This window comes from Budorcas taxicolor, chromosome 24 (genome assembly GCF_023091745.1).
Source record: "Budorcas taxicolor isolate Tak-1 chromosome 24, Takin1.1, whole genome shotgun sequence".
NCBI lineage: Eukaryota > Metazoa > Chordata > Mammalia > Artiodactyla > Bovidae > Budorcas > Budorcas taxicolor.
In genome coordinates this window covers 17,492,024-17,511,606 of record NC_068933.1, presented here as the reverse complement: position 1 = coordinate 17,511,606, position 19,583 = coordinate 17,492,024, and positions in this window count along the sequence as shown.

Below are 19,583 nucleotides of genomic sequence, written 5' to 3'. Positions count from 1 at the left end.
TCTAGGTTAGTCATAACCTTTCTTCCAAGGAGCAAGCATCTTATAATTTCATGGCTGCAATCACCATCTGCAGTGATTTTGGAGCCTGAGAAAATAAAGTCTGTCATTGTTTCCACTGTTTCCCCACCTGTTTACCATGAAGTGTTGGGACCAGATGCCATGATCTTAGTTTTCTGAATGTTGAGCTTTAAGCCAACTTTTTCCACTCTCCTCTTTCACTTTCATAAAGAGGCTCTTTAGTTCTTCTTCACTTTCTGCCATAAGGGCGGTGTCATCTGCATATCTGAGGTTATTGATATTTCTCCCAGCAATCTTGAATCCAGCTTGTGCTTCATCTAGCCCAGCGTTTCTCCTGATGTACTCTGCATATAAGTTAAATAAGCAGGGTGATAATATACAACCTGATATATCCCTTTTCCAATTTGGAACCAGTCTGTTGTTCCATGTCCAGTTCTAACTGTTGCTTCCTGACCTGCATACAGATTTCTCAGGAGGCAGGCCAGGTGGTCTGGTATTCCCATTTCTTGAAGAATTTCCCACAGTTTTTTGGGATCCACACAGTCAAAGACTTTGGCATAGTAGGTGTTTTTCTGGAATTGTCTTGCTTTTTTGATGATCCAACAGATGTTGGCAATTTGATCTCTGGTTCCTCTGCCTTTTCTAAATCCAGCTTGAACATCTGGAAGTTCACAGCTCACATACTGTTGAAGTCTGGCTTGGAAAATTTTGAGCATTACTTTGCTAGAGTATGAGACGAGAGCAATTGTAGGGTAGTTTGAGCCTTCTTTGGCATTGCCTTTCTTTGAAATTGGAATGAAAACTGACCTTTTCCAGTCCTGAGGCCATTGCTGAATTTTCCAAATTTGCTGGCATATTGAGTGCATCACTTTCACAGCATCATCTTTTAGGGTCTGAAATAGCTCAGCTGGAATTCCATCACCTCCACTAGCTTTGTTCATAGTGATGCTTTGTAAGGTTCACTTGACTTCACATTCCAGGATGTCTGGCTCTAGGTGAGTGGTCACACCTTCGTGATTTTCTGGGTCATGAAGATTCATTCTGTACAGTTCTTCTGTGTATTCTTGCTACCTCTTCTTAATATCTTCTGCTTCTGTTAGGTGCATACCATTACTGTCCTTTATTGTGTCCCTCTTTGCAGGAAATATTCCCTTGGTATCTCTAATTTTCTGAAGAGAGCTCTAGTCTTTCCCATTCTATTGTTTTCCTCTATTTCTTTGCACTGATCATTGAGGAAGGTTTTCTTATCTCTCCTTGCTATTCTTTGGAACTCTGCATTCAAATCGGTATATATTTCCTTTTCTCCCAGGTACTGACCCCAGGCTCTTATGACTCCTAAATTGACAGGTGGGTTCTTTACCACTAGTGCCACCTGGGAAGCCCCTTTATTATATACTTGTAAGTGGCTCAGATGGTTAAAGAATCTGCCTTCAGTGCAAGAGATGCGGGTTTGATCCCTTGGTTGGGAAGATCCCTTGGAGAAGGGAATGGCAACCCGCACCAGTATTCTTGCATACAGAATCCCATAAATGGAGGAGCCTGGTAGGCTACAGTCCATGGGGTTGCAATGAATCAGACATGACTGAGCAACTAACACTCACTCACTCATTCAAACATAAGTAACTGCTTCCCTGAGTTCTATGAGCCATTCTAGCAAACTGTTGAACCCAATAGATGGTTGTGGCAACTAGGACTTATAGTCAGTTGGTCAGAAATATGGTAACAACCTGGGGCTCGCAATTGGCATCTGAAGTGGGGGCAGTCTTCTGTGACTGAACCCTTCACCTGTGGGATCTGACAGTAAGTACAGGTAGTCAGGTCTGAACTGAATTGTAGGACATACAGCTGGCATCACAGAACTGCCTCCCATGTAGAAAACCTGCGCACTTGGTGTCAGGAGAGCTGTGAGTCTGGTAGCAGCAAGAAAATAACAGAAACATACAGGAGGGCTACATTTTCTTCCTTACTCAATGGCCTTACTGGTGTCCCTACCTCAGTAAAGGGCAAAAAGTGACCATTTGTCACATTCATCACCAATCATCACCAATCTTACTGCTAGAATTCTTGCAAGGCTTGTTTTTATTTTTTTTCTTGGACTATAATTGATTTACAGTGTTTTATTAATTTCAGGTGTACAACATTATGCCTCAGTGTTTTTACAGATTATACCCCATCAAAAGTTATTAAAAGATAATAGCTTTAATTTCCTGTGCCATACAATATAGTCTTGTTGCTTATCTATTTTATACACAGTATTTGTATCTCTTAATCCCAAACCCCTAATTGGCCTTACTCCCCTTCTCTCTCCCCACTGGTAACTACTAGTTTGTTTTCTATATCTGAGTCTGTTTTTTTTATGTACAGTCATTTGTATTATGTTTTTTTCTTTTTTGCTGTTTTATTTATTTTTAGATCCCACATATAAGTGACATCATACAGTATTTGTTCTTTTTTTTTAATTGGAGTATAATTGTTTCACAACACTGTGTTATTTTCTTCTGTACAACAAAGTGTATCAGCTATACATGTGTGTATATATGTATATACCCCCTCCCTTTGGAGCGTCCCTCCCGCCCACTCCCCATCCCACTCCTCTAGGTCATCACAGAGCTGAGCTCCCTGCACTTTAGCACAGGTTCCCACTAGCTATCCACTTTATACATGGTGATGTATTTATGTCAAACCTAATCTCCCAATTCATCCCACCCTCCCCTTCCCCAGCTGTGTCCACAGGTCTTTTCTCTATGTCTTCATCCCTATTCCTGTAAATAGGTTCATCTGTACCATTTTTGTAGATCCCACATATGTGCATTAATATACGATATTTGTTTTTTGCTTTCTGACATCTTTCACTCTGACAAACTCTAGGTCCATTCACATCTCTACAAATGACCCAATTTCAATCCTTTTTATGGCTGAGTAATCATTTGAATCTGGTCCTATCACTTCATGGGAAATAGATGGGGAAACAGTGGAAACAGTGTCAGACTTTATTTTCGGGGGCTCCAAAATCACTGCAGATGGTGATGGCAGCCATGAAATTAAAAGACGCTTACTTCTTGGAAGGAAAGTTATGATCAACCTAGATAGCATATTGAAAAGCAGAGACATTACTTTGTCAACAAAGTTCCGTCTAGTCAAGGCTATGGTTTTTCCAATAATGTATGGATGTGAGAGTTGGACTGTGAAGAAAGCTGAGCACCGAAGAATTGATGCTTTTGAACTGTGGTGTTGGAGAAGACTCCTGAGAGTCCCTTGAACTGCAAGGAGATGATCCAACCAGTACATTCTAAAGGACATCAGTCCTGGGTGCTCTTCGGAAGGAATGATGCTAAAGCTGAAGCTCCAGTACTTTGGCCACCTCATGCAAAGAATTGACTCATTAGAAAAGACTCTGATGCTGGGAGAGATTGGGGGCAGGAGGAGAAGGGGACGACAGAGGATGAGATGGCTGGATGGCATCACTGACTTGATGGACGTGAGTCTGAGTGAACTCCGGGAGTTGGTGATGGACAGGGAGGCCTGGTGTGCTGTAATTCATGGGGTCGCAGAGTCGGACATGACTGAGCAACTGAACTGAACTGAACTGAATCATTTGAAAAGACCCTGATGCTGGGAAAAATTGGGGGCAGAAGGAGAAGGGGACAACAGAGGATGAGATGTTTGGATGGCATCACTAACTTGATGGACTTGGGTTTGGGTAGACTCCGGGAGTTGGTGATGGATAGGGAGGCCTGGCATCCTGCGGTTCACGGGATCTCAAAGAGTCGGACATGACTGACTGAATTGAACTGAATATTCCACTGTATACGTGTACCCCATCTTCTTTATCTACTCATCTGTTGATGGACGTTTAAGTTGTTCATAAGTCACAGAACTAACACCCTAAGCTGAAGCCTGTGGCATGACCAGGTTGCTCTGTTCTTGCTCTATTTGGAACAAAAAATTACAGAGGGAAGTACATGGACACCGCACACTGGGATGTCCTTACTAGCTGTGAGATACAACAGGCGGTGACAAATAATTTGTTACTAATAATATTTAAAGTGCAAAATTTGCAAATGCTTTGCTTTTAGAAATTATTAAATAATTAATGTTTCTCCCACAGGCTAATATCATATTTTATGTAGGATGAAGTTAAAACATTCGAAAATTGCTGATCCAGAGGTAAACAGATTCCATAACTTTAAAAATTGTTCTCTGTGCCAAGTTTAACTTGGGTTCTTTCTTTGTATGTATTTGTGCTTAATGAAAATAGCTTGTTTAAGAGGGGAGGAGAGGGAATGTGTTTGGGAACTTCTGAATGACAGCACTGTAGCCCAGGATATATTAGGGCACCATTTTGGTGGGAGGAGCGGAGTTTGCTTATATTTTTTGAGAACAGGTCTTGTGATTTCCCTGGTTATCTGCCTAGTTTGCGTTGTTATCACATCACATCTCCTCACTCCTGGGATACAGCCTTTATCTCTGCTTCTACTTTTAAAAAAAATTCAAATCACCCTTTTCCTAGCTGTTCAAGGTACTAAGCTCTCTTCACTGTTTTAAGTAATTCACTTGAAAAGACTTGCATTCATTACAACAGGGAACTCTGCTCAATGTTATGTGGCAGCCTGGATGGGAGGGGAGTTTTGGGGGAGAATGGATACATGTACAGAAATGGCTGAGTACCTTTGCTGTTCACAAAACTGCCACAACACTGTTAATCAGCTATACCCCAATACAAAATAAAAAGTTTAATAAAAAGACAAAAAAAACTTACATTATAAACAAGCTCATAAATAGTAACAAAGTAAAAATAAAACATAAACTAATTAGAATAAATGAGGTATGACCTTCAAATTCAATATCATTTGAAGATAATATTGTTATTTACCTTGGAAAACCAAAATAATTAATGGAAAAGCTGTCTATAACCAGGGGAATATATCTTCTCTAATATGATCCTGGCTCCCAAATTGAATTTTAGCACTATTTCATTTTTTAAATGTCGGTATGGGATATTCTAAGATAGGGGAAAAACTGATCAAATCTTATTATATGCCAGGCACTATGCCAGCCGCTTGAGACTTAAGGAAATTGAGTCTCAGAGAGGTTAAGCAGTTTGCCAAAGGTCACAAAGGTAGTGCGTGTCAGAGCCATATCTGAACCCAAGGCTAACTGACTCACAGGTCACATGAGAAGCAATTAAGTATAAACAGCTTGGGCTTTTTAGCAAGTAAATTTTCTATATTTCAACTGCTTCCCTTATTAGTTTCCATTTTTATAAATGTATGCTATTCAAACCAATATAATGGCTACTGTAAAATCTAGTGAAAATTTAATAACAATGAAAACATTTCATAGAACTGGTAAATTCTTACAATGCAACTGAAATCCTATTCTGCCTAAAATAATTTGTGGTTTTAATAGTGCACTCATATTTTTTTTTTTTTACCTTATTACAACATTGGCCCATGATATGCTTTAAATCACATTTAGGAAACAAAAATAATAATATCTGAACATATGAAATAACCTTTCTTAACCTGACTATCCTTTGCATGAACGTCCAATACTTCTTCCTTTAACATGGTGAATTCTTGCAGTGAGTTTTCAGTAATGCTTGCTGCGTCAGTTATCTATTGATGTCTAATGTATCATACCCAAATAAAAATTTTTTTAACTGGGGTACAGTTGCTTTACAATGCTGTGTTAGTTTCTGCTGTACAATGAAGTGAATCAGCTCTGAGTACACATGTATCCCTTCCCTCTTAGCCTTCCCACCCCTCCATCCAGCCCCTCTAGGTCATCACAGAGCACTGAGCTGAGCTCCCTAAACTACACAGAATGCTCCCACTAGCTATCTGTTTTACACGTGGCAGTGTACATGTATCATTCCCAGTCTCCCAGTTCACCCCCATCCACCCCCAGCCCCCGTCCACTCCTCCGTTCTCTCCGTCTGTCTGTGTCCCTGCCCTGAGGCTAGGTTCATCCACGCCGGTTCTTGTTCCCACTGACTCTGTAGGTCGATGGTGTTTCTTCTGCTGGTCTCGCCTTGGTGCACTCCTGCAGCTGCAGCCAGCCGGGGGCCTGGCTGGAAGTGACTGGGGTTAATCGGCTGCTGTCATACTTCTAAGAAAGCTGGAATGCTTGATACGGCTGGGCCTCTCTCTCCACATGGTGTTTCACCCTAGGCTTCCTCACAAACTGTCAGCAATGTTCCGAGAAAACGAGATGGGAAACTTCAAGGCATCTTGAGGCCAGTTTTTGGAAGGCATGAAATATAACTGATAACTTGATCTAAGCAAGTTATAAGGTCAGCCCGAATTCAGGGGATGGGGAAATATTTTCCACTTTCTGAATGGAGGAGCTAAAAAGTAATTGTAGTCATGTTTAATGAAGCACTGTTGAAGTAGTCAGATTATCCACAAATAGGAGGTGCTGTAGTGATGTCCAGGATACCATGAGAGGCAGGGTGGCATAGAGAAACAGGTGCACGTGGCATGGCGTCCCACTGTTCGCACTGAACGGATGTGTGTGAGCCATGACTTTCAACTCGGTAACCCTTATTCTCCTCAACTGCAAAACAAGGATAATAATTTCTACCTCTCAGGGTAGTCATGATTTAGGAAGATTTTATACACAAAAGATTCTTACCAAGTATTAGATACTGAATGAATATGAAAAATTCCTATAAATAACAAGATGGGAGCATTTCATTTCCTTATATGTCCTCTTAGGAAGAGCACTGTTAATTATTTGTGTCAAATATTTTTGTGAGCTATAGGAGTGGAGAGTGAGATCTCAAGGGCATTCTCAGATTGGGGTGATTGCTAATCCCCACATAGGTGATCAACTAATATTTGACAAGGGAGCCAAGAACACTTCATGGGAAAGGGATAGCCTCTTCAACAAATGGTTTTGGGAAACCTGGACCTCTGCTCTATTCACAAAAAAAATTAACTTGAAATGGATTAAAGACTTAAACATAAGATCAGGTAACTCCCACAAGAAAAAATAGGCAAGATGCTCCTTGATATTAGTCTTGGCAATGAATTTGGGGTATGACACTAAAAGAAGAAGACGCAAAAGCAAAATCTAATGGGTGGGACTATGTCAACTAAATTTTTTTCTGCACAGCAAAATAAACCATCAACAAAATGAAAAGGCAGTCTACAGACCTGGACAAAATATTTGTCAATCATGTACCTGATAAAGGGTTAATTTCCAAAATCTATAAAGAACTCATACTACTCCATGACAAAAGAGACAGACAATTCAATTTTAAAATGAACAGAGGTCCAGAATAGACATGTTTCCAAGAAGACATAGAGATGACCAACAGGTGCATGAAAAGATGTTCAACATCGTTAATCATAAGGGAAATACAAGTCAAAACCATGATGAGATATCACCTCACACACATTACAAAAGCTTTTATCAAGAAAATAAGAGATAACAAGTGTTGGCAGGAAACCCTGTATGTAATTGGAGGAAATGTAGAAGCTGAAAAAGGCAAACTTGTAAAAACAGAGGGTAGAATGGCAGTACCAGGGGCTGGGGTAGGGAATTGGGGAGATACTGTTTAAGAGTACAAAGTTACCATTTATCTACAACCAGTAGATAAATAAGTCCTGGGGATCTAATGCATAGTGATTCCAGTCAACAATACTGTATTATATAAAACTTCAAACTTGCTGCGAGCCTTGATCTTAATTGTTCTCACAAAGAAGAAATGATAATTATGTGACATGACCGAGCTGTTAGTTAACCCTGTAAACCGTGATAATGATAACCGTGGTAATCATATTGTAGTATATAAAGGTATCAAATCCATACATTTTACAGCTTAAACTTACACAATGTCATATGTGAATTATATCTCAATTTCGAAAAAGCTGATTGCTCTACTACCCATGTCATTATGAAGAAAGGAGTGTACAGGAATAAGAAAGGAAAAGAAAAGAGATGCAAGGAGCGGAACAGCAGCGGGAGAAAAAAGTCAGGATGGTGGAAAACTGAATTATGTACAATGCGATTCCTTCCACAACCACCAAATTTTACTTTTGGTTAAGTGCTCTAATTTCACTGAACTCTTGTTGAAAGTGAATTTAATTTTATCAGTTAACAAAAAAAACCACTTCTCATTAGAGTTGAATGGGATATAACAGAAGCAGTGCTCACAGACACAGGAGTCCAGGGAAATGGACCATGAGAACATAAATTCACAGTAATTCACATAAATCATGAGGAAGGCTTCGGATGACAGGCTGTGGAATTGGGTGTTTCAAGCTAAATTTACCCCTTCTCCAAAGGGCAGGGATTTAGCAGCTGACTGCTAGATTACATCCAAACAAATCAGAGACAGATTCGCTTGATTTCTTTGTGATCAAATTTCAAAGTATTGATTCAGTTAAACAAGAGGCTATAACTTCAGTTTCCTTTTTGAGTTAAACGTACGACTGCTCTCATTAGAAAACAAATGTTAGAAGCATCATGGACCATAAAAGACCATAGAATTTTGCCCTTCTCAGTTCGGCAGAACTGAGAATAAAGGTGCAGCTTAGAAAACAACTCGAGTTGATTAGCCTCCAGACCAGATTTGTGGCTGTCACTCTTACTAAGACAGCTCTCACTCACTGGCTGATCTCGAGTTACAGAGCGATGAGGCTTGCAAAGAAAAGCAAATACAAGTTTTATGGGTACAAAGAGAACAACGCTGCAAAATAATGACTTCTGTCCCGTTAAATTATGGCTGGCAGGGGTTTGATACAGCAAACAGATCCCATTCGAACAGCCCATCAATATCACCTCAACTTGCATCAGCATCATTTGTACCCTGCCCTTTAGCCGGACATCTCTCTGGAGGCCTTTGACTTGGGGCTAAGTTTTAACTCTGAAATATTACAAGGTTTACAATGGATTGGAGACTTCTTGTCTTCGTATTGGATTTTTGTTTTTAGGTAAAATTTGTGAGCCTTTCTCAAAACGAACAGTGAATATAAATTCCAGACTTGCCAGAGACCAACTGTTATAAATGAAATTTACTCTTAGTGCCGCTGTCCTCGTATTCTGCCTTCCCTTCCAGGCATGTCATTACCTACAATGACCCTCAGTGGTGACACTGGTGCCCACTGGAATCCTCTGATTTCCACTCTCTTACATTTGCCTACTTCTTCCTTCCTAACTCCCAATGTAATTGTGGTTTTTCTCCTTCATTGAGCATTCTCATGGGGTATAGCTCAGCTAAACTAATCAAATAATTTTAAAACAGATCATGGCGAATGTTGACATGGTGTCGTGTTTTAAAATAAACTCTTTAATGCTGGGCCTCACCCTGACATGATGTTCATATTAAAGAACCTGTCCAAGTATTTACTTAAATGAACAAGGAAATGGGAACTCTGCCTTCTTCTACATGGCAAAAAAGAAAGTCACATTCATATTGACGCCTATATTATGATCCTACCAGCAAGGCCTCCGCTGCCCTCACTGGAATTTCTGCAGGTTCCTAGACGTGTGTGTCATGTGTTCTGTGCAGAAGTCCCTGGCGTTTCTCCCCTGCTCTGGCTTTCTGTTTGCTCTCCACTTCTCCTCCGCTGTTCAGTAGACACAGCGATGTTGCTCTGCAGGGAGTGGCCCTTTTGCGAATGCCACTGTGGGTTCCAGGGTGCTCACTCTTGTGCCCATGAAGAAGGCCTTCATCACCAAGGAAAGCCTGGTTCAGCTTCCTTCATCACACAGTGCCCGGCTCAGCATCACTTATAACAGACTCGCAGTCACCCATGAAAAAGAGAATCTTCAACTTTTCAGATCCTCAGCTGCCAGTCTCTTATACACAACTGAAATAAAGACATCTCAAAAAAACAAGCAACACTTTTCAGACACGTAACGATCCCAATCCTTGCTTAGGAGAAAATAAAAGCATTCTCGAGGGAACAAAAGGAAAAGTAGCTCGACAGGATACAGAGATACCATTTTCTATTATTACACAGAGCAATTTCTTCCTCAGAACAGAGCATTTCAGAGATTCCTTTCTTGTTGTGATCTCTGAAGTGTATTTGCATAATTGAAGATTCCCGGTCTGGGTGAGGCTTCCCTCCTCTGCCTCCAAGGCGGTCTTAAAGCTGTATTCAAGCCTTTGCTTCCTCTAAGTTAGGGCTCTGCATTTCGCTTTCCTTCCGTATCAATGTTTCAGAAATCTCCAGGCTGTTAAAAGATGACTAAAGCAGATTCAATATTTTAAGAGTTTCTTTGAGCAAAAATTGGATGAATTTGGACAGTACTAAACCAGAAACGGTTAGGAGAGCTCCACGCACAGAAGCTGGGGAAAGACTGGTAGAGAAAAGGTAGAAGCGAGGTAAAGAAATTGATTGGCTACAGATGAAAACTTAGTTGGCTGCTTGTGATTTGTGTTCCCGCATTTTGATTTCATAACCTTGAGGCATTTGCAGGATTAGGTTTTGGTTCGTTTACATAGGCTGCCAACATTAGAGCCACCCCAGGGTAATGGCCTCCTTGTTTAATCATTTGACAAGGTCCGGTTTCAGTCCAGACTCAAGCTCAATGAACCAGGAGTGAGTTTCTTTTGCTTATGGCAATGTTGGCAACAGATTGCCTAGAAATGGAGACTGAGTCCTCTCTTTGGTGTTTTTTAATTGGAATGTAACTGTTTGACAATGTTGTGTTAGTCTCTGCTGTGTCTTGGTGGACAGTTCAATGTGTTATGTTAAGAGGACTCACTTTGTGTTTCTGAGTCTTCCCAGCAACTATAAAAGGCAAATCTGGCCCACTGTTTGCTGATGCGTGTCGAGGGCAGAGGCAGCTGTACTATCATGAAAATGGAGGTGTTAGGGACTGGGCCGTCCTTTTCCCTTTTCATGCACCCCTCTCTTCTACCAGCTTTTCCTTGACTGTGGCCAGAGCTTGACTGCTCTAATGCTTCCTCACTGTTCTCTGGAGCCCAGAAAGCGCATCAGTTTGTTCTTGGTGGCAGCACTGTCACCACTCTTGGGCTCTCCCATTTCCGTAGCTCCATACTTATTTGGGTAAGGAACTCAACTCCAAGTCCTTGCTCAAAGGAAAATTCTCTTTTGTTTAAAGACAGGTCTATGAGAAATACGAACTTCTGTGCATTTGTACGGTAATTCTCAATGAGGCAAACAAGATGCTTAGCTAAACAGTCTCAGAAATAATTCCAATAACTTTTTGCTCTGTGCTTTGGCTTTAAAATATTTAGTCATGCTATCAAGTCCTTTCAAATTAATATGTTAGAGTCTTCTGTTCAGAGAAAGAGTTTTCCTTTCTTTTGGCCTCTCTTTGGTAGTCCTTCTCATGCTGCTCAGATGCATCGACAGGAGACTGCGAGGCATTTTAGAGCCAAGGGAAGAGTGGCTGAGAAACTAGTGCTTTACAGTCTGTGAGACATTGAGCTGTCAGATGACAGAGCGTTCAACAGGATTAAGTAGAACAAAGTGCCGTCTTTTTATTTTTTATTTTTCTTTAATGACTAAAGGAATAAAAAAAAGAGAAGGGCAAATCTACAAATCAACCAAAACGAGAGGGGTTCTCGTATATTTCCAAGTGCTTGAAATGCTTCTTTTAACTTAATGCCTTTATTTTTCCTTCTCCTGGTCCATTTCTAATGCCAAAATCAGTATTTAAATGAACAGTTCACTAGAGTGCTGAGTTGCTTCAGTTGTGTCTGACTCTTTGCGACCTTATGGACCTAGCTCACCAGGCTCCTCTGTCCATGAGATTATCCAGGCAAGAATACTGGGGTTGGGTTGCCATTCCCTTCTCCAGGGGATCTTCCTGATCCAGGGATTGAACCCACATCTCGTAGGTCTCCAGCACTGGCAGGTGGGTTCTCTACCATTAGTATCACCTGGAAGCCCAATAGTTCACTAGACCCAATGCAAATTAGATAATAACTGAGGAAAAAGGAGTATCAGCTTCTTTTCCCACAAATTCAAGAGCTCTATTTTTATGTAAACGATCCAAGTATTCATTATGTTTATTTCTTTTATGAACACAGAGCTAAGATAAAAATCTATCTTGTCTTTTTTCTTTAATTTTGGTGGCAAATGACTTTCAGTACTAATTTCTTTACTAACATTTCATAGCCACGATGAAATGTTTTAAAATGATTTTTTTTAATGAATTAAAATTTAAGAATATGAACTTTATTAGAGCTTTCAAATTGGATCTTTGCTGAGATTGGGATCAAGATGCTGGGAAGAACATTCTAAGATTTCAGTCCAATAATATCAAAACAAAAAGGTCTTACAGTATAAAACCAAAGGTCATATCATTATATGCATATAATATAGATTTATTATATAATTCTGTGTGTGTATACACACAAATGCAAGTTCAATAGTACAAATTGACTTAAGAAACATTAACCCTGCTTACAGTAGATTGTTGAAATGTCAACTAGTAAGTGTGTAAGAGTGAAGGAACTAGAAAATCACTGTTCATCTGTCACAGTAACGATGTGTTCAGGGCAATATTTTGATGAGAAGTAGGACATTTGCATGCTATTAAAGAGTCTTTCCTGGTGGCTCAGACAGAAAAGAATCTGCTTGAAATGCAGGAGTTGTGAGTTCGATCCCTAGTTCAGGAAGATCCCCTGGAGAAGGAAATGGCAACCCACTCCAGTATTCTTGCCTGGAGAACCCCATGGACAGAGGAGCCTGGTGGGCTACAGTCCATGGGTTGCAAAGAGTCAGACATGACAGCAAATAGCACTAAGGAGTCTCCACATGGATTACTTGCTAATTACATTAAAAAAATATTCTAACTATAATGGTGGAAAAATTGAATAATATCTTGACAGATGGATCAAAACACAAGAAACACATCTCAGATCAAGCAGTTTGAGTCACGCCTGATTCGGGCAACAAAAGTGCCTCATGAGGAAATGGTGGTGTCTGGTTCCCAATGGCTGGAAGGAAAGAAAGAAAAGATACTGGACATCCTACTGGATGTCATTCACATGAGAGCTGACCACACTCACTTCAAATGCTCATCAAAACTCCCAAAGCTCTGATCTCAGGGGAAAAAAAAATCAAATTCAGTAACTGCCACGACTCCAAGCCATTTAATACCCACAGGCCAATGACTTCTTGGAAAGCTCACTGCTTACAATTATATGTGAAACCTACATTTACACATTTTCCTGTGAAACAGGCAAACTGTTACCACAATCAAGAGACTGAGCTGCATATGATAAAGGAAGGTATTCTTAATACATTTTTTACATTCATAAATACAAAGGCCTCAAGCAGAACAGAAAATCAGTGTTACACTAGGAGAAGAATGCAAGTCTCCCGTTTTCGCAATCAAACATTCTGCCTGGAGAACACTGCCTTCAGTTCAGTTCAGTTCAGTTGCTCAGTCATGTCTGACTCTTTGCAACCCCATGAATCACAGCACGCCAGGCCTCCCTGTCCATCACTAACTCCCGGAGTTCATCCAGACTCATGTGCATTGAGTCGGTGATGCCATCCAGCCATCTCATCCTCTATCATCCCCTTCTCCTCCTGCCCCCAATCCCTCCCAGCATCAGAGTCTTTTCCAATGAGTCAACTCTTCGCATGAGGTGGCCAAAGTACTGGAGTTTCAGCTTCAGCATCATTCCTTCCAAAGAAATCCCAGGGTTGATCTCCTTCAGAATGGACTGACTGGATCTCCTTGCAGTCCAAGGGACTCTCAAGAGTCTTCTCCAACACCACAGTTCAAAAGCATCAATTCTTCGGTGCTCAGCCTGCTTCACAGTCCAACTCTCACATCCATACATGACCATAGGAAAGCCTTAGGGAACATTAGAAAAAATAAACAATCAAAACTATTTATCACACAGACCCTGTTTCTCTACCCTTCTTTAGCAACAAAACTACGCTAAACATTAACGGGCACTATTTTCTCTGTCAGTGATCATACCTATACCTACTGAGAAGAAAGGAGAAAAACTAACTAGATTTTAATCACATAACTGTGGCAGAGGCTTTAGAAAGATCTGCCCTTCTACAAGGACTGTTTGGGAAATGAAAAAGCAAAGACTGGAAAAAGGGAGGTGGCGTCGGGGTGGGTAGGTTACAAAAGTATTGAGAAGACGAGTTCATCTGAAGGGAAAAAAAGGAAAGATAGACAAGAAGGTCATAGGAAGGTAATTTATTATGCCCCTGTTTCCTTCAAATTGATTTTTCAGTCATATTCTATTTAGACTGCCCATTGCAAAGAAACAAATAGAAAAAAACTCTAAAGTTCTGGCAAAAACATGCTTCTCAGTATGGCAGGATGTAATTTTTAATTATCTCATTAAAAAAAATGGACTAGTGAGGCAAAAATTAAAGATGCCTCATACTCTCTATGACTGCTAAAGAGCCATTGGATTTATAAAACAAAAGATGCTTACATAAGTTTCTCTGGTAATGAAATAAGCATCCATGTACGTATTTAGAAATGAAACGCCATTTGTGTGTGTGTGAGTTCAAGTTATAAACACGGTAATTCAAATCCCATTTACTCAGAAGCCTAACTTATGAAAAATATAATGTTTTTTCCTTAGAAGCCAAGGGTTAAAGATACCTACAAAGAAACTGAAAAAATATATATTTGACTAAAATTTATATATATATATCACTTTTGAGATGAATCATTTTACCATGAACATAACTGTACCGCAATCAGGTCTGAATGAACTGAAATGTCCTTTTGTGTGTAAAGATAATGGATTCAGGTAGTAGGAATCTTATGTGTGAAGCAAAGTGAAAGTTGCTCAGTGGTGTCTGACTCTTTTCAACCCCATGGACTATACAGTCCATGGAATTCTCCAGGCCAGAATACTGGAGTGGGTAGCCTTTCCCTTCTCCAGGGGATCTTCTCAACCCAGGGATCAAATCCAGGTCTCCCGCATTGCAGGAGGATTCTTTACCAGCTGAGCCACAGGGGAAGCCCAATCTTATGTACTCAGTATAATAACACACTGGAGTTCTTGGCCATTACTGATGGAAACGTACAGGAGAAGACTGGTCCACTAACACCATGGTGTCCAGTCAGCCTGGGCACCAACACGTCCTCCCTCCTGTGGTCATTCATCACTGACTCTCATGCCTCTCAACAGGTTGCCCAAAACTTTAATATCAGCTTTTAAAAAAAATGCCATCAAAATATCTCTCAGAAGGTAAGTCCATTGCTTTTTTTCATTGAGAAAAATAAGGTCATTAGGCAAGATTCTCCCCCTAAGCTTCTTTGGGTTTCCTTTCTTTTCCATCGCCACCCTGTCTACACAGGCATTTATATGAGTGTCTGTCTGACCTTTCTCTTCAGCCTGGGAAGCTGTTGGTAACTGTTTTCTGTTACACAAGATAGAAAACAGAAAGAGTTAGTTATAAGTAGAGAGAAGGATGGAGTGGAGGTATACAGATGAGCAGAGACAAGAAGCTTCCCACCACCTCTAACATGACTGTCTTCAGTTTCCTTCTATTCATAATATCCAGCTCAACTGAGGGCTGTTTCAGGATTCCTAAAACATCATTTTTTGCTTACTTGAGTTTCTGATGCATGCCACAAGACATCTTCACTAACATAACCACTATAAAAATTCTAGGTTTAGGAGTTAGTATGGATTGCATTTTGTTCCCCTGAAAGATGTACTCAAGCCGTAAACCCTAGTACCTGTGACTGTGATTGTGTTTAGAAATAAAGTCTGGGCTGATATGAGTTTGCATGCTAAGTCGCTTCAGTCGTGTCTGACTCTCTGTGACCCCATGGACTGTAGCACACCAGGCTCCTTTGTCCATAGGATTCTCCAGGCAAGAATACTGGAGTGGGTTGCCATGCCTTCTCCAGGGGATCTTCCTGACCTGGAGATTGAACTTGTGTCTCTTGTAGCTCCTGCAATGCAGGCAGATTCTTTACCAGAGCCACCAGGCAGGGAAGCCCATGCTGATATAGGCAAGTGAAGATGAGATTGAACTGAGTCACTGAGTCCCAGTCCAACACCCTGTGCCTGTGTAAGATGAGAGGAATTAGAACACAGACACCCAGAGAAGAGGATGCCATGTGAAGACTCGGGAATCTCAGAGGAAGTCAGCAATGTACCTACTGGGTTGGCCAAAAAGTGTGTTCAGGTTTTTCCATCAGATAGTATGCAAAAACCCAAACACACTTTTTGGCCAACCAAGAAGAGTGGACTCATGGGATGGGTCCAAAAGACCCTGATGCTGGAAAAGATTGAGGACAGGAGGAGAAGGGGACGACAGAGGATTAGATGGTTAGATGGCATCACTGACTCGATGGACATGAGTTTCAGCAATCTCAGGGAGATAGTGAAGGACAGGGAAGCCTGGTGTGCTGCAGTCCATGGGATCGCAAAGAGTTGGACAGGACTTAGCAATTGAACACCACCACCATATAAGTCCAGGGATGTCAAGCACTGCTGGTTGTTACCAGAAACCAGGAGGGAGTCAGGAAGCAGATTCTCCTTCAGCCTCTGAAGGACCCACCAGTACTGAGGCTGAGTTTGGACACCTAGCCTCAGAACTGAGAAAATAAACTCCTGCTGTAAGCTACTCAGTTTGTGAAACATTATTAGAGCAGTTCAAGGAAACTAGTACAGGAGAAAATACTATTCGGGGTTTAGAATTGAGAACACTGATGCTAAATGTGAAACTGACTGGCTTTTATATAAAAAGGGGGCACTTTTTATTTCGTACGGGGGTATAGCTGAGTAACAATGTTGTGATAGTTGTTGAACAAAAAGGTGAACAGGAAAGGGACTCGGCCATACATATCCATGTATCCAATCTCCCTCAAACTCCCCTCCCATCCAGGCTGCCAAGCAACCTTGAGCAGAGTTCCCCGTGCTACACAGTAGGTCCTTGCTGGTTATCCATTTTAAATACAGCAGCATGTACATGTCCACTCCAGACTTCCTAACTATCCCTTCCCCGTCCTGCCCCCTGACAACCATAAGTTCGTTCTCTAAGTCTGTGAGTCTCTTTCTGTTTTGTAAGTAAGTTGATTTGTATCGTTTCTTTTTAGATTCCACATAAAAGGGACATCATATGGTATTTCTCCTTCTCTGTCTGACTTACTTCACTCAGTATGACAATCTCTAGGCCCATCCATGTTGCTGCACAGGGTATTATTTCATCTTTCTAATGTTGGAAATATATTCCATTGTATAAATGTACCATTATCCATTCCTCTGCCAATGGACATTTAGGCTACATCCATATCTTAGCTTTTGTAAACAGTGCTGCAATGAACACTGGGGCACATGTATCCTTTCAGATCATGTTTTTCTCTGGATATATGCCCAGGAGTGGGACTGCAGGGTCATGTGGTAGCTATAGTTTTAGTTTTTTAAGGAAGCTCCATGCTGTTCTCCAGAGAGGCTGTGAATTTACATTCCCACCAACAGTATAAGAGGGTTCCCTTCTCCCTTCTCGCCACACCCTCTCTGGCACTTACTGTTTGTGGATTTCTTGATGATAGCCATTCTGACTGGTGCGAGGTAATATCTCATTGTAGCTTTGATTTGCATTTCTCTAATAATTAGTGATACTAAACATCTTTTCATGTGCCTCTTGGCCCTCTGTTTGTCTTCTTTGGAGAAATGTCTGTTTAGGTATTCTGCCCATTTGTTGATTGGAGTTTTGTTTTGATGCTGTTAAGCATCATGAGCTGTAAATACTGGAGATGAATCCCTTGTAAAGTGACTGGCTTTTTAAAGCAAAGTCAACATCTGGCAAGAAGAAAACCAGCTAGGTCCTGAGATATGTCATTCATGCCATCCAAGTACCACCACTGAAAACCTGTCATTGAACCTAATGTATCTTGTATTATTCTGTAATTGATCTCCTGCTTCCAGGTAACACCTAGTTTATCTTCATTTTAATCAATCAATTTTATATAGAATAAGAGAGAAAACATTATTAAAAGCCAAGGTGTTAAGCAAGAAAGCTGTAATGTAAAATGCTGTCACCATTCCATGTGACATTTTATAAAATCTCAAGGTAGCACTCAGCAGTGATAATATTATATGCACCATTGCCAAAGCTGTCACATTGTTAAGCCACATTAAAAATATACCAGGCTTCACTGAACCTTTAAGGTTTTTTGCACTCTGATTTTCTGATAAATTTTAGATTGCATTAAAATATCAAAGTTTTACTTTTTCATAAGAACATAAGATACGTTGACAGTCATTAGGAAGGACAGAAAGAACAATCATTTCTTGCATGCAGGTTACGTGTCAAGCACGGTGATAAACATTTTTATATCTTTATGTCTACTCTAAGCAATACATATCATTGTTCCCACTTTAAAAAGAAACTGAAGATGATAGATTCTTGGTCTTAAGTCATGTAGGTCATAAGTACTAGAGCTGGGTGAGATATCTGTGACCATAACCAACACCCATTCCATTCTACTGAGATGAGAACTCAATATATAGGCATCCTGCTCATGAATGAAAGGAGGAAAATGAGAGGGACAGATTATTAAAAATTATGGACAAAAATTTCTCAAGCTGCGAAAAGACACCAGTTTCTACTGAGAAAAGTCTCTCAAGAGAGAAAGATGATTCCTAGAAAAGCATAAAAGCTTTAAGGAGAAATAAGCTTTCCAGAAGAGATACAAAGACTGCACAGTGATATGAATGATGAATGAACTTTTATTGTGTGAAGCCACTGAGATTTGAGGTTTATTTCTAATGAAAGAGCCAGTATTGACTTAACATAAAAATAAGTTTCACAAATTTGACAAATCAGGCAGTAGTGATTAAATGAATTATTTAAAATGATAAAACAAGAAAATTACCATTTGCAAATATTAAAATTAATAATAATGATGATGATGATAATAGCAACAAAATCCAGGCAGAGGAGAAGGAATGGGAGGTATTTTCAATATGTGCAATTCCTCCTCATCATAGAGGAGGGTTAAAGGTGAAGAGATACTATATATGTCAAAATGGAAAACAGGCAAAAAGATATAATTGCTTCTATTACAGTAGTAACTGCCATAAGACCCATCCATCAACCTTGTTTTCTCTAAAGGGTGCAACTATCAGTGGGAGGAAATGACTGCTTCCTGTTTTCCTCCCTTTTGTACAGCCCAGTATCCTTTTCCCCATGTGTATGCATTACTTTTGAAATGCAAACATGTTATTCTATTTTCAAAAGTAATGTAAATCCATTCAATGGAACACTGTCCTACAGACAGACTGAATGAAATGACACAGCATTCACAGAAGGAGAAAGAAAACCTTAATAAATAGTTAGGAGTGAGTGAAATAAGCTGCCCAATGGCAGGTATAAAATGAACCCAAGTTTATAACGAAATCTCTATAAATAAACGTATGTGCATGTCATAGAGGGCTTTCCTGGTGGCTCAGTGGTAAAGAATCTGCCTGCCAATGCAGAACATGCCGGAGACACAAGTTCCATCCCTGAGTGGGGAAGATCCCCTGCAGGGGGAAATGGCAACCCACTCCAGGATTCTTGCCTGGGAAATCCCATGGACAGAGAAGCCTGGTGCGCTACAGTCCATGGGTCACAAAGGGTCAGACT